Source organism: Cupressus sempervirens, chromosome 5, assembly GCF_028749045.1.
Source record: "Cupressus sempervirens isolate cs-2001-9-10 chromosome 5, ASM2874904v1, whole genome shotgun sequence".
NCBI classification, from domain to species: domain Eukaryota; kingdom Viridiplantae; phylum Streptophyta; class Pinopsida; order Cupressales; family Cupressaceae; genus Cupressus; species Cupressus sempervirens.
The window spans coordinates 683,628,426-683,642,404 of record NC_143122.1 but is presented as its reverse complement, the minus strand read 5'-3'; the positions used below and the strand labels follow the sequence as shown (position 1 = coordinate 683,642,404).

Sequence of the window (13,979 nt, the reverse complement as noted above, 5' to 3'; positions counted from 1 at the left end):
GAGAAATATACTGATTTGGGGCTAGTTTGTTTAATCAAAAAGTGTTTAAGATGGAGGAATTTAATGATCTCTAAGGTTTTCCAAGATTCTCAAATTACCAACAAAGTAAAATTCCCATTATCTAAGTACCCAGAAATGTGTCCTCCATCTTAAAGAGAATTATTGGTCACCAACTTCTAATCTCTATATTTTCAGCCTTAGGAATGAATTTGATGTTTCATTTTTCACAATTATTTGAAGAGAAGTAGTTATATAAGCTTCATTATATACCTACAAAATGTTGAGAGCAATTGTGTCCCATAGAATTATAATAGGCATTGAAATGATAGTCAACATAAAATGTAACAAAAACTTAATTTGACCACAACAATCATCACAGGGCCGCATAGCGCAGTGGATTAGCGCATTTGACTTCGGATCAAAAGGTCGTGGGTTCAACTCCCACTATGGTCGAGTTTGTCAAAATGAATTTTATCATTTCATTTTTGACATGTTTCTCAAAGTTCGCTGCAAAATGTGAGCACTGCTCTGCTTTCTGTGAGTTTAAAGCTCTTCTTGTAGCATGGTCTTAGGTGACACTATCAATATGGCTCTTTTCTTATCTTTTGCAACTAGTTTTCTGAATGACTAGAGGATTGTTTTAAAACGTTTATGTTACCATATATGCGAAGGTAGTGATAGTGAAATGCATATTGATGTTTGTTCATCTGTACATATTCATAGATATATGCCATATCTTAATAGAACAATTGTTTACCCTAAATGTCTACTAAAAGGCCTCTTGTTTGCCTCTTTTGCTCTGCAATCATTAAAAGACTTGAAGGAGCTCAAACATTTGGACACTGAAATGAATGGGCATGCTTTTGATCCTGAAAAACATGGAGAACAAAGGAGTAATGGGTTTATTTGTCTTACACCTTGTCGATGCGCATCTCTGCCTGACCCTCTGAATGCCTCGAGTTCGCCTCAATGCCCCTCTCAATGCTGCTGAAGTGATCTCCTGCGCACGTGCCTTTCCTTTCAGAAGAACCCTGTGTCGCACGATTTCATTCAAATGAGAGTTTTTGGCTTTTTTTTTTCTCATATATCCCGCTAGCATCGCAATTGCAACACCTGCCGTCGCAATTGCGACGGCATCGGGCTAAATTTGAAAAAAAAAAGCCAAAACCACATTACCTTTTCTTGCCGTCGCAAATTGACCTCTAATGTATTAGTGCAAGAAGACAAGTAACATCCTCTATATCAAGATAGAATAGATTACTTCTAGTTTGATCACTTTTTCCAACCACTTTCCCATTTGTGTCATATATCTTAGCAATCTTGTTTTCAAATTCAACCTTACATCACAAATTGTTCAATTGTGACACACTCAACAAGTTATAGTTTAGTCCTTCAACATAGTAAGCATTGTCACATGAAATATTATCTGTGAGTTTGATAAAACCTTTTCCTTTTATCAAACATGGTGCATCATTACCAAATCTCACACTATTTTCATCATAACAATTCAAGTTAATGAACTTACTTTTGTCTCTAGCCATGTGATGTGAGAACCCAGTGTAAATGATCCATCATTTTTCTTCACACAAGTCACAAGTGTAGTTGCCCCATCTTCACCAGATTCCTCCTTCATTGTAACATATACCATTTCATCATCATGTTCATTTGAATCATCCCTTGTTTCCTCTTTAGCAATGCAACATGACTTCTTGCCTTTATCTTTGTAATCTTTGCTATCATCTTCTCTTTTGATCTTGTACTTGTCACCACCTATGTAGTTATTCTTCTGTGTACATCTTGCAGCAATATGACCAACCTCATTGCAATTAAAACAAATTATGGGTAACTTACCCTTGAACTTGCCTTCACCTTTGTGGAATCTTCTTACCAACACTGCTTACAGTTGTTCAACATCTTCCTCATCTGTGTCACTGTCACTAGACACATATTTTATCTCTCTTCTTCTTTTGCTTCTTCTCATCAGAATCCTTCAATAACAACTTAGCATTGAATGCAAATTCAAGACTCTCAGGTTTGTAATTGTCAAAGTTAGATAGCTCAAAAGTAGTGAGTCTACCTACTAGACCTTCAAGGGTTAGATTATTCCCTGGAATACATCTTAGTTCTTGAATTGCAAAAACTTTAATAGCATAAATAGGAAGTAATGTTCTCAAGACTTTGCTTAGCATAGTATCATCATCTATCTGACTAGTAGCTCCTTTTATTGCACCAACAACTTCTTTTATTCTAGCAACATATTGAGAAATATTCTCACCTTCTTCCATTCTCATATCATCAAACTTACCTCTGAGACTCTCAGATTTGGCTCTTTGAACATTTTTTTCTCCTCCATAGATGGTGGGTAAGGCACCCTACATTTTCTTTGCACTATCAAGACCTTTGATATTATTAAATTCGACATAGCTCAGAGCAGAGGCAATCTCCAACATTCCCTAATTGTGCTCTTTCTTCTTCTTCATATCTTCAATAGTTAGGACTCCAATTGGATCAACATATTCCACATAAATGGTAGATTGTGCATGATCTCCAAGTCCGTGTATCTTCATCAAACTTTGTCATGCAAGAAAGTTATCTCTATTAAGCTTGGGTACATTCCTTTTCGACATTTTGATCTTTGTGCTTCTAGTACCTTCAAACTAGTCCTCTTAAGCAGATGGCTCTGATACCAATTGTTGGAATGCTTTTAGAATAACTAGAACGGGGGGGGGGGGGGGGGGGGGGGGGTGGTGGTGAATCAGTTATCCAAGGTCCAGATGTATAAACAAAATTTTTCACAACTTAGTGAACCCATAAAACATTCATATCCATGCATGCATCCATAAGATTATGCAATCACTAAAACTTGTAGGTTACTATCAAATCAACTTACAGAAATGTAAAGCATGAAACATAGCAGATTCATCAACACACTTGACACAATGATTTACATGGAAACCCAATTTGAGAAAAACCACTAGTAACATGCTACTCCTTTTCACTCTTCTGAAGTGATGCCCTATGAAAGGCCAACCCTATTAAAGGTTACAATACACACTGTTAAATGTGACCCAGTTAAGGGATTTCAATCACCCTATTAGAAGTGAGTCTTGTTAGAGAACTTTAGGCCATTCACTTGGAATGCCACCCAATTAAAGGATTTACAAATGACTGTTAGGTCAATCTTAATCCAAAGGATTTACCCTAGGCTAATACAATTTTTAGAAGGTAACAGTAGAGCTTTGATCTTATACAAGTTACAACTTCTCTTGCAGATTACAAACCTATGTTTGGTCCTCAATTATGCTTGGCCTTCATACTTTGTAGCTCTAATAGCTTGTTCACCCTTCAAGCATTCTTCTCCTTAAGCCTTCTTGCTTAACATGCCATTGTAGACTCTTCTCTTCGGTTACTTGATGAAGAAAAACCCTTAACTCCTTCTCTTCCTTAGGCTCTTGCACATAACAAGTTTTCTTCATGACCAGACATTCCCATAAATAGGAAATTAGGATAATTTCCCACTCATTTTTCATCGTCCAATTTAGGGTTCAAATGGATTAGGTAGGATACAATGTATCTACCCCATATCTCATATCTTTTATAGAAACTTCTTCTAGAATCCACTTTGAATACGCCTAAAAATGGTTTACCTTAAATTTTGTGCCACCAGCTCATCAACCTTATATTCCACCTAGTTAACAAAATTCAAGAAAACAAACTTGTTGGCTCAAATTCAGCGAATCTTCAATCTTTTAAATAATGCAACAGCTCGGCATTATCAACCTTTTGATGCTCAACACATACTGCATTGCTTGACATCCTCTATAAAATCACTCAACATCAACTAAAGTTTACTAATGCTCGACATCAATTGTTTTTCTCATCATCCACTAGAATTTCCTTTTAATCAGCTCCAAATAATTTTCTACATGGCTTGTACAAACTTTTCTCAGCACCTACTATCCACTTGGTCAAGCTTGACATGCAAACTTTGTGTAACTTGTTCTTCTAACCTTTCTTGGTGTAGCTAACATTTGTAAGCTTGAGTAGATTATCAATACACCATGTTATCACTGTCTTAACTGATTCTTGTACTTCATTACATAATCATAACTCAACATTTTCTCTATGTGCTTTTGTTGCATCTTATTGATCAAACCCTCTTCATCAATCAACTAAGTGATAATACTTGAATCTTGTAAGCAGTTGTATTACCATAAAATAGCAGGTTTGACATTAGTGACAAAACAATGATTCAAACACAATCTTTTTCAACAATCTCTCTAAACATTCTTCCTCTTTGATTAACTTCTTCAATCCATTCTCAACAAATCCAAATGAATTTGCATTTACTAATGGGTAATAGTGTTTGGTAGAGTTTCTTGTGAGTAATACATGATCCACTTGTTGAATTATTGTGATGTATGTCTCAAATTGTCCTTACAATGTTTCTATCTTCAATTAGTTGATATAGTACAAGTTTATGTATTTCGAAGGCATGTGTTAAAAGTTTGATTATGTTTAATCTAGATTTGGCCAACCTCAAGTGTTTACACTTTCACTTATTAAGGTCTTGTGAATGAAAATTGAATAGTAACATGTATGTTGTATCTCTTGGTCCTAGTCAAGATGTATTAGGGTTCACTTTTTATTCCTTTCTACCATGTGAATGCTTAAGTGCCAACCTAATATGAATCATGTTTAGTGAATATACTTAGCCAAATTTTGAAGATCTTATGAGTATGAGGATTATATAAATAAAGGATGATTTCTTGATGCAGTGAATACGATGAAGAATTGTAAAGGGGATTATATCCCTCTATGTTTATGGATATGTTCATGTGAAGTGGTGTGATGTGTAGTGTGGACTAACATGTGTTAACTATCAAAAGTAGTGAACATAAGATAACAATAGATCTTTTGGTTAAGTTTCAAATGTGAATCAATGATGGATCCTATCCACCTTGACCCTAGATCTTAAAGAAAGTTTGGCAAAGGCTTCGTAGTAAGTTGTAATGTTTTAAGATTATAAATTGATACACTATCCCAATTAGTTTTTAGCTCACAAGAAGAGGCTATTATTTTTTCCAGATTACATAGTTTTGTGTAACCCACTTAGTTTCCACTTGAAAAGGACTATTTTATTTTCCATATCCGTCCATGTGTTTCCCAATTCATGATATATTTATAATGTAGTATTGTATATCTTATCATGTAATGTAAACATCACCTTTCATTAGGTGATTTACTTATAGCTTTGACTACACTGCCTGGTTAATAAAACAGTGGCCTATATGTAAACCCAAAGAATCTAAGGTCTTCCTAAAACACATTTTTATGTTGTGGCCCTCAGACAAAGCCAATTCTTGAACTCAATGGTCGTCCTAGAACACAATATATAAGGTGTGGTCCTCAATAGTCTGCTCATTTAACCTTAATATTTAGGACAATGCATTTATCTTGAAATTCATACTCCGATATCACTACACCTTTCTGTAAGCACTTTGGTAGCCTTGTGAATAATGTAAGTAGTCTCAGTCCATATTCAAATGCAATGAAAAAAGTAACTTCAGTGCTTTCCCATGTGATAGAATGGCTCCACATAAGAGCACTTGATTTCCTTACAAAACCATTTCTTGATAACTCATATAGATATATTCCCATCTATCATCCTAAAATAAGCAAACTGCCATTGCACTGAAAGTTCAAAGCTATCAATTTTGAAATGACATTCTGAATGTATTTATGACTTAAAAGCTTTCCATGAGCATATTGAATATTAAGTGTTTGCACAGCTGCTAAATCTATAATAATGCAGTTGCATAAAGAACACACAACAAACAGGATTGAAATCGAATCCTGCAGTTTCCAAAGGCGTAAATATTTCTTTGTCCAAGACATATGAAACAAAACATATGTAGACCTAACCAATATCCCATGGAACAGAGACAAAATAATCTGTGCATAGAAAGTGATGTCTTTGACAAGATTCCAATAAAAGAAGCACCTGTAAGGTGAATTGTTATTTGCCTTAGATGAAATCAGAAGATTAAAGAAGGAAAATAACAAATAAAAGCTTACTTTTGTGAATGAAAGTGAATTGCTGAAAAAAGAACTTGAAGGAGGTCGTCAAATCATCATTAATTTGAAGATTCAAGTTGAAGATGGTAAAAGAAGTGAAGGCAATTGAATTTTAACTTTTGATGAAATTCAAAGAATGCTTGAAATTAGAAAATGAAGTTGTGGCTTTAAGGAACAAAATTAGACAATTCGAAAGTCAATCTGAAAAAGGAATAAGTTTGTGAAGAGTTTTGATATGCTGGATAAAATTTTAGCCTGCCAGACTTTAGACAAAAATAATTCCTAGTTTGGGTTTTGACAAATGTCAAACATCTAGCACAAGTAATTATTTTGGTAAAAAGGATAATGATGATGGTTTCATCAAAGTTCATTGTCAGATAATGCATCCATGGTTTCCTCCTACAAGAAGCGTTGTGTCTAACAGGTTTTATGCCATTTTTTTGGCTATTGTAACTTCTGCAGTTATAATGCTCATAAAACAATTGATTGTAGAGTAATGTCAAGAATTAACCTAGTTTAAATTCTTTTTATCCTTTGAAAGATATCAGTGTGGTGTTATAGATGTCAAAATATTGGTCAGAGTGCAATATAGTGTAACATGAGTTTTGTAGAACAAAAAGGGAACATGAGCAAGTTCTTGAGTGGTCTTGAAAGTCTCAAGAAAGAGGCAGAATACATATGTAAAAAGAAAGAAGGTAAGTCCTTGTTTCTTTATGCTACTTTGCATGCAAAAAGGAAGAACCTTTGGATAATAGACAATGGTTTCTCTAAGTGCATGACTGGTGATGAGTGCAATTTCACCAGGCATACAGATTGGATGGTGGCTCAATGAACTTTGGAGATAAATCATCACTTTTGTGGTAAGGTGCCTTGAGTATAAATGGTTCATTGCAAACACATAGTGTTTGGTATGTAAAAGGATAAAAATACAACTTGTTCAGTGGTAGTCAAATTTGTGACAATGGATACATTGTAACTTTTAATGCTCAAGGGTGTCAAATCAAAGAAATTAATTTAGGCAGGTTGGTTGCTGAAGGGAAAAGAACAGAAATCAATGTTCATGAGTTTAGAGAGGTAAAGGGTAAAGTTTGTTTGTTAGGGAAAGCTGATGAAAGTTGTCTTTTGCATTGATGGAAGCTCAGGGTTTTAGCTTCTCGTTCTCTCTGATTCTTCTGAAAGGCAAAACATTTGTGGAGGGGGACTATGCTATTGTCTTTATGATTTATATCTTAACCTTGGATGATGAGGTTTTTTAATTTTTGTATCTTTTTCATTGATGTCAATGGGGGATAACAAGATATTTTTTGCAAATGGAGATTGTAGATTAAATTGTTATTTTAGAATGAATTGGTTTAAGAGATTTTTTTTGCATCATAGATTGAGATTTCTAGTTAACAATCAATGACAATGTAGGAGATTGTTAGATTATTTGTCATTGATGTCAAGTGGAGAATTAGAAAATCTGATAAAATATAGAAGTTAAATGAAATTTGTAGAACCCTAGTTTGTTTGAATGCAGGTCTGGTTGATGGGGAAGAACAAACACATAAAGACCGGGTTGTTGTTGAAGAGCACAAAGCATACAGACATATTACAAGACATATGGCCACTGGTTCAATCTGCATATTAATACACAAGTTTGAGCAAATTCAGATTTTATGTTTAAGTCACAGAATATCTCAGAATTTGGTCCATTGCTTCAGATCAGTGATAATGCACAGGATATCTCTACGTATGTTTCTTTCAGTTATGTTTTATTGTTGTCCATAAACTTGTGATAAGATTGGCATTTGTTATGAATCGGTTTTAGTGGCGATTGTTGCAGTCAGAACTGTTACTGTCTTTACTTATGATTTACAAACTTTCTTTAGTGTTGTTGCCTCTAGAGATTTGTGTGTGCTTCAGCAATATAAAGGAATGTTAAAATTTAATTAAAAGATGTCAGTTGTAACTGCAACCAGTTGATTGGTTATAACTGTAGACAGTTGGAACCAATTCAAATAGTTTTCAACAACCTTTGAAACTACTCAACCAGTTGAAACAAGTCAAGTACTATATAAAGCATGCATAGGATTGATGGAAGACAAGTCTATGGGTGTCATTGATAAGAGATAAAACAAAAGGGGCTCAATGCAAAGCAAGGTGCAATAGGAATGTTGCAGATGTGTTTAAGATTGCAAATGTTAAATGCGGTGTGTAACCTGTTTACATTATAAAACCTTAGAGCCAGAGTGAGTAATGTATTGAAATCTAAGCATATTATAGTGAGTGTTGAAGGTGAGTCTATTTTATATGACTCTTATCATTCATGTTGATGAGAAAAATGCTTTCTATCACACTTTCCTGTAATTTTCTTTTGAGACATACTTTTGTTCACAAGTATTATAATTTATAATAATTGCAAATCATCTTTAAAACATAAATTTATGTAGTCAATGATATATATGGAATTTTCTAATTTACTTTATTTTTTATGTAGGCAACTTTCTTTATCACTTATACTTTGACATCTAGATGGGCAAGTTTATCATCAGAACTTTTACAATTATTTCCATTGATATCAAATGTTCGTACACTATGTACCTCTAAGAGTACCAAAGATGTGGAGTCTGTACCATCATTTCCTTACCATCAAGAAATTCCTAAAGTGCTACTTTTTGGGCTTCTTGGGTTTACTTGTTCTGTGCTGGCACCTTTAATTCTACCCATTCTTCTTGTGTACTTTGCGCTTGGATTCATCATCTATCGTAATCAGGTAAGTTCCATAGATTTGAATTCCTTTAGTAGGTTAATTTGCATTTATTTAAGACAAGAAGTTATGAAAGATGAGAAATTTATTTTGAATAAAGTTAGTCTCTCGACATAACTATCTTTCCACTTCTGTTATTAATTACAAGTTTTATTGCTGGTAAAACCATAATGGTATATTTATGCTTGAATGAATGGCATTGAGTCTCCATTATGTTGAATTGGCTTTGTCTAGTTCTGATATAAAGTAATGATTATGCATTTGTTTGAGATGGTTGTTTACAAGTGCTTTTTTTATTGGAATCTTGTCAAAGACATCACTTTCTATGCACAGATTATTGTCTCTATTCCATGGGATATTGGTTAGGTCTACATATGTTTTGCTTCATATGTCTTGGACAAAGAAATATTTACGCCTTTGGAAACTGCAGGATTCGATTTCAATCCTGTTTGTTGTGTGTTCTTTATGCAACTGCATTATTATAGATTTAGTAGCTGCACAAACACTTAATATTCAATATGCTCATGGAAAGCTCTTAAGTTATAAATACATTCAGAATGTCATTTCAAAATTGACAGTTTTGAACTTTCAGTGCAATGGCAGTTTGCTTATTTTGGGATGATAGATGGGAATATATCTATATGAGTTATCAAGAAACGGTTTTGTAAGGAAATCAAGTGCTCTTATGTGGAGCCATTCTATCACATGGGAAAGCACTGAAGTTACTTTTTTCATTGCATTTGAACCTGGACTGAGACTACTTACATTATTCACAAGGCTACCAAAGTGCTTACAGAAAGGTGTAGTGATATCAGAGTATGAATTTAAAGATAAATGCACTGTCCTAAATATTAAGGTTAAATGAGCAGACTGTTGAGGACCACACCATATATATTGTGTTCTAGGACGAACATTGAGTTCAAGAATTGGCTTTGTCTGAGGGCCACAACATAAAAATGTGTTTTAGGAAGACCTTAGATTCTCTGGGTTTACATATAGGCCACTGTTTTATTAACCAGGCAGTGTAGTCAAAGCTATAAGTAAATCACCTAATGAAAGGTGATGTTTACATTACATGATAAGATATACAATACTACATTATAAATATATCATGAATTGGGAAACACATGGACGGATATGGAAAATAAAATAGTCCTTTTCAAGTGGAAATTAAGTGGGTTACACAAAACTATGTAATCTGGAAAAAATAATAGCCTCTTCTTGTGAGCTAAAAACTAATTGGGATAGTGTATCAATTTATAATCTTAAAACGTTACAACTTACTACGAAGCCTTTGCCAAACTTTCTTTAAGATCTAGGGTCAAGGTGGATAGGATTGATCATGCAACACAGAATTCAACATTAAGTGTTTGATATTCATTGATTGTAGATGATTGTCTTGAACAAGGAGAAAGCATTCTAGCAGGTGAAGATACTGCGCCTTATAAGTTATCTAAAATTATGTTTTTTTTATCACGCAATAAGAATTTTAATGCAAAGTGATTGATATGCATTAATTGTAGATGAAGACAATCATAAAGGGGAGAAAGCATTATTCTAGCAAGTGAAGTTAATATGCCTTATTGTGAAGTTATCTAGAAAGATTTTGGGGCTGTCATATTGTTGTAGTAGCAATGAACACATATCAATTCTCTTTACCTGTGTGTTCAACATACGCACCTTGTAAACTTAAGCAATTATTATCTTGTGGAGAAGACTGGAGCTATTCAAATAAACTTTCAATCAGAGGTTCTTGACTTTTTAGATCTACAACAGATAATAGGTGTGTGTCTCATCACACGGACACTGTTTTATCTTCCTCATCAATTGAACCTTTGTCTAGCCATCTTTTGGGTAGCCCACTTTTAATACCTTTGTCTTAATTTATCATAATTGGATTGTATATAATCTTCTGACCTATATATGCTGGAACTAAGAATTCCCGGACTGAATTGACCATTGATGGAGCATTACTATATTCAGGAAACTGCTTTTAACCCTGCTGTTATCCATTGAAATGAAAAATATAAACCTTTTGAAACTGAAATATCTTATTGAATCTACTCTTAGAGTTCATAATACTTGGAGCAACAACCTCTAAAGATAAAGCATGGATTTCCAGAATGAGATTCTCTATACCTTGATCGGGAACAAATTGTGGATGCAACATGTAAATGTGCACTACATATTTTGGGTTGTTAAATATATGCAAGTTTACATTTTTTACGAACATTGCTCTCTTTATTATTCTCTTATTTTATTTTTATGAACCTAGTGACAAAACTACCAACTTAAAGGTTTTGTGCAATTCTTCCATTTGAAAAATCTACATCGCTCTCTTTATTATTCTCTTATTTTATTTTTATGAACCTAGTGACAAAACTACCAACTGAAAGGTTGTGTGCGATTCTTCTTTTTGAAAAACCTTCTGTTTATGCATAGGTTGTGTATACCTATAAGCTTTCATGCTGATGTAATTTTCTAGCAAAACGATGAAATTATATAAAGAAAAATGCTTTTATGATTCAAATTGCTGTGTGATTTATACAGATGCTGAATGTGTATTGTTACAAATATGATACTGGAGGACGGTATTGGCCAGTTGTGCATAATGGCACAATATTCTCTTTGATCTTGACACAAGTTATTGCACTGGGAGTGTTCAGGTTAAAGCACTTTCCATTAGCTTCAAGGTTGATGGTCCCACTTATTGTGTTTACTCTTCTTTTCAACGAGTACTGCAGGCATGATTTTGTAGTAGATGACAGGTCTTCCAACTAATTATGACTACTAATTCATGGCTTTACTCTCTGTACTTTGAATACCTGCATAATGTTTTGGTTTCTTTGAAACTGTTGAAGTAACTCAGCTTTTCTGGGTTTAAATCCATATTCATAATTAGTGGTCACAACATCCTTGTATGTTGCTCGTTAGTTGAAATATATTGCGTTCAACGGATAAGTAACAAGACTCATGATTAGGTGTTGTTACTATGAATATGCCTTATCTATGCTGACTTCTATCTGGCATGGACACTTTTGCAGATTCTAATAAACAAGGATAGGGAAGATGACCAAAGCGGCCAACTGGATAACTTTCTTAATACCTTAGATTCTAAATATTTGCATACAACTTTACAACCAATTGAATTGTCAGACTCAGAGAATAATGTAGAAGCTAACAAAGAAGTTAATGTGATTGCTGAGAGAAATTTAAGAACCAGCATGATTAACTATCCACTCATTAGTGTATTTCGTCTATCACGGCTTAAAGAGATTTACTTGTGGTTGTCAATGACTTTGGCATATCAAGAGAGACGAATATCAAAATAAAATAATTGAAAGTGAATTGCAGGATCTGCTGGAGGCCAACCCGCCGTTAGAGATTTTGAATGTCTTCTTCTTTCTCCGAGTTTGTGCTGCTTTAGCTTACAGATTTACAAAAGCAAATATTGGAGCGCTTGCGTAGAGAAAAGGAAAATGTAAAAACTGGCAGCAATTTTATTATTTTTATAATTGCATTCCAATTTTTCTATCTATATCATTCATTTTGTACGGACCATTTCAATTCTATGTAGATATATTCATTGTGTGAAATATATTTGTGTAAAGCCATTCTCCATTACAATCAGCCCGTGTCTCAAGAGGTAGTTTGATATGATCTCCATTCTTTAAAAGACAACGCTCAACTGTGCAGTTGGGTGGGTTGGTTGAAAAACAAAGAAAAATGAGTTGAATATTTATGATTTCAATATTTCAAGTGTTTGTTTTAACAGTTACTGTTGATGTACCATGCTCCTTACAGATGAAGATTAAAGTCATCATTGGTGCAGCACGTATTTCATTTAAAATTATAACTTCTTTTTAAAGTAATAAAATGCCATTTGAATTTTTAAGTCCTCACACATTCTGAAGTGACTAAAAAATAAAGTCAAATGCAGATTGTACCATTCATATCATCTTTAGAAATTTTTTTAATCGATATGGAGGGTGGTCTAATAAAATAAATGATTGTATCTACTGATATATATATTTTAATAGCTTCAATGCATTATGGGTTTGAGATATTGTTGTCATTTGTAACAAAATGATAGTTTCTTGTTATAAAGCTCCACATTGCGAAGTTACCATAGCGATATGTCAATAGTATAAAATACATATTGTATTATTCAATATCATCCTTACAATTTATGAAATTATCCATTGTATTTACCGAGTGTTGTGATAGCTTGAATGTATTTTGCTTTTGATATTGTTGTGGTCTGTAATAAAATTATTTCTTATCAGAGGGAAGGAAACATTTGTTGGATTGTCCCTCAAGCACTTAGAAGTCTTGTTTTAATTTTAACTCTCGTGATTAAAAACTTTTAGGAAATCAATTAACCTTTTTTGATCTTATAACTCTGTCAGCATTTTGTATGCTCATCTCGTCCTAAGGTAAAAGGGCCCGTTTGGCTGCGGGAATAGGAATAGTTATTCTGGAATACGTATTCTGATATAGAAAATAGGTGTACGTATTCCTATTCTCTGTTTGGTTCAACCAGAATTTGATAGGGAATTCGCAGACCCAAAAATTTATGTTTTCTAAAATAAATAAAATTGGAATAGGAATATGTATTCCGATTCCACCTATTTGGGTGGAATTGCAAAACCTCATTTTCGGGCCAAAACTGGAATACGTATTCCTATTTTGCTTCGTATTCCAATTTCAATTTGGTGCATCCAAACAAAGAATTCAAAATTTTAAGAATTTACATATGCTTATTTTGCTTGTATTCCCGTTGCCGAACGGGCTTAAAGGAAAATGGCTAAATATGCAAGAATTGAGTCTTTTATTGTTTATTAGGTTCAGTACTAATTCGATAGTCTCATAATGACCTGACTTTTACTACCACTACTACTTGTCCAAATTCACAACTAGAAGGCTGATAAATAAATAAACTAAAAGCCACTGTGATAAGATAACTATATGCAACTGTCTGGAAGGAGATATTTTTGAGAATAATTCATTTATATTAATTTAAGCAACAGGCCTAAAGGAAAATAGCTAAATATGCAAGAATTGAGGTCTCTTACTCTTTATTAGGTTCAGTACAAATTCGATAGTCTCGCAATGACCTAACTTTTACTACCACTACTACCTGTCCAAATTC

At 33.7% G+C, this 13,979-nt stretch overlaps 1 protein-coding gene and 1 non-coding gene across 5 annotated transcripts in view; one reads left to right on the top strand and one right to left on the bottom strand.

Moving 5' to 3' along the window:
* The window catches only part of LOC149557784 (hyperosmolality-gated Ca2+ permeable channel 2.2-like), an 80,688-nt gene that overhangs the window by 6,029 nt on the left and 60,680 nt on the right, over positions 1–13,979 (bottom strand). The gene's annotated exons all lie outside the window — the stretch shown is intronic.
* TRNAR-UCG (transfer RNA arginine (anticodon UCG)) lies at positions 380–453 on the top strand. Its single transcript has one exon. It is a non-coding gene; the product is annotated as a tRNA-Arg (tRNA).